The sequence below is a fragment of the Cyphomyrmex costatus genome, unplaced genomic scaffold, assembly GCF_001594065.2.
Source record: "Cyphomyrmex costatus isolate MS0001 unplaced genomic scaffold, Ccosl1.0 scaffold655, whole genome shotgun sequence".
Classification (NCBI taxonomy): Eukaryota; Metazoa; Arthropoda; class Insecta; order Hymenoptera; family Formicidae; genus Cyphomyrmex; species Cyphomyrmex costatus.
The window spans coordinates 44,036-47,088 of NW_017280217.1; positions in this window are offsets into that span (position 1 = coordinate 44,036).

Consider the following 3,053-nt stretch of genomic DNA (forward strand, 5'->3'; position numbering starts at 1 on the left):
TCGGATGATGGGAACAAAAAGATGGCGAGGTACGTGTGTAGTAGTGTGTATATGAGTATCCTGCGTGTGTGTTAGTGCGTATGTGTGACATCAGCCGATCAACCGGTAGCCACACGTGACGCGTGTGTTTCCGGTGTCATTCTTCTTATGGCGAATTCGATTGGATGAACTAGTGCGCACTAGTGCGCACTGAGTGCACCTGAGTTCATCTTTCTTCCTTTTCTTTCCAGGAGAAGGGAAAAGGAAAAAAGATGAACTGGTGCAATCACACTGCACTGGTGCAATCCAATCGAATTCGCCATTAGAGACCTAGAAAACAGAGATGCGTCATTGAAGGGTATGGCTTGATTGGCTGTCTAAATCGCGTGATCAGAGAGCCATTTTAATTCACTATTGCATCTAATAGATATAGTTTTATAACGTATGTACATATATATATAGAGAGAGAAAAATTTAGACAATACAGTGTCAAAGTGCAATAAAAAACTATTATTATGGTGTAAGTATTCTTATTTGTGTGAATATTTAATATCGGACTTAACCTAATAACCTAATCTAATCTTTCTACCTTTTGCATCAACTGTCATCAGCTTATTGGTCAAGAGCACTTATATTGAATTAAAATGGCGGTGGTTACCTAACCCAACCGACGCAATGTCGCATCTCTGTTTTCTAGGCCTCTGATGTTAATTAATATGCACAGATGTCTGACATCTGTGTTAATATGGCAACTTTAAAGCTATATTCACACAAACTTGCATAACTACATAAACGTATGCGTAATGAAAATTATCCAATCACATTTTACGTGCATTTCTATAAGCGAAATGCGATTGGAAAATTTTCTTTATGCATGCGTTTATGTAGCTATGCAAATTTGTGTGGATATAGCTTAAAACCCATGGCACATACAAAAACGTAAGGCCGTAAAACTTAATCAGTAAGCGAATTGGCCAATCACAGTAGAGACCGTAAGGCCGGTAGCGAATCCAATGTTACGATTTCCTTACTGATACGTCTTAGGCCGGTATTCATAGTCGGTTCTTATTTCAAGAATGTCTTAAGTAATGTCTTAAGATGCTAAAGAGGCCCTCTGATTGGTTCGTAACTCCTCAAGACTGAACTTAAGACGGTCTTGAATATAAGAACTGACTATGAATACCGGCCTTAGGCGAGAAACACACACTTTTGCATAACGCATAAACCATATACATAAAGAATTTGATTGGTTCATTGACTCATGCATAAGAAAATGGGCCAATAAAATTCCTTATGCACATGCTTTATGCGTTATGCAAAAGTGTGTGTTTCTCGCCTTACGGCCTTACGTTTTTCTATGTGTTTCTGGCTTAAGCGGGGAGCACAGACTTTTGCATAACGCATAAAGCATGTGCATAATGAATTTCATTGGTCCATTTTCTTATGCATGAGTCAATGGACCAATCAAATTCTTTATGTATATGGTTTATGCGTTATGCATAAGAGAATCAACCAATCTGAAGCCCTCCTTTCCTTCTACTTCAACGAATAGAAATACTTTGATTGGATGATTCTCTTAAGGAGCCTACAGACCAGTAGCGGAATTCTCTAAATGTCTTATCGATGATTGTCGCTATCGTTAACTAGCAACAGCCAATGGCAGGACAATCCTAAAAGAAAACGCGGCTTTCATTGGCTGTCGCTAGTTAACGATAACAAAAATTATCGAAAAAATGGCTGCGTTCAGCAGAGAAAGCAGCTTTGCAACTGTTGTAAAATTCTTTAATATGATTGGTCTTGCCCTTATTTCCTCATTAGATCTAAATGTATAAGCTAATCATATTCAAGAATTTTACAACAGTTGCAAAGCTGCTTTTTCTGCTGAACGCAGCCATTGTTTAGAGAATCCCGCAACAGAGCGGCGGAGCGGTGAAGCGGCGAGCGATAGCCAATGAGAGCCATGCTTTTGCGTAAAAGCATGGCTCTCGTTGGCTATCGCTCGCCGCTTCACCGCTGCGCCGCTGTAGGCTCCTTTATGCACTATGTATTATGCATTATGCAAAAGCTTGTGTTTGGGCTCTTAAGCGGGGAGCACATACTTTTGCATAACGCATAAAGCATGTGCATAAGGAATTTCATTGGTCCATTTTCTTATGCATGAGTCAATGGACCAATCAAATTCTTTATGTATATGGTTTATGCATTATGTAAAAGTCTGTGCTCCCCGCTTTATGCTGGATGCTTATTGGTCCAACAGTTTTATGTTATGCTTATGCTCTATTATGCATTTTATGTGCGATAGGCTCAGTCTTAAAAAAGAAAGACCAATTAACTCTATGAAAATAAAAAGTGGAACAAACGAATAAAATTAACTAATTAATTAAATTGATAGATTAACGGATAAAAATAATCACATATTCTTTTTTTTGGTCTCTTTTTTTCCTCCTTTCTTCATCTTACTACTATTAAACCCATTCTACAATGGGCAGTAGCAATAGTGAATTAAGGAATAGGCGTAGAAATCAACAAATTATAGTCGAATGTGAGGAAGACAATTAACTATCATTGGTCAATTTTTTCTTAAAGGGTAACGCCACTCTAAAATTTTCAAAATAATCAAAAAGTTTTTTTTTGTTTAAATGATGCCTTAAGGTGCTTTTTCATGCGCAGTACGCTGCAGCAGCAATTCGTTACTATTGGTTAAGAATTTTATGTAAGCTAGATGACGCACTTCCGGCGCAAAATACATTTTGCCGCAGTTCGTTGAAGTTGAACCGAACGAACAGCAAGCAGCAAGCGGCAAAATCGAGAAAGCGTACAATATGTCCGTCGTTTCATTATGAAAATATTATTTATTGCAATAAATATTAGGAAAATAAACGAAAAATGGCTTCGGATAAGGTACGGATACATGTTTGTAAATTAGATCATTTTATACTTTACCACAAATTTGAAAAAGTAAAGTGTAAAGTATAAAATAATCTAATTTACAAACATTCGTACCTTATCCGAAGCCATTCTTCGTTTATTTTCCTAATATTTATTGCAATAAATAATATTGCCTCGATTTTGCC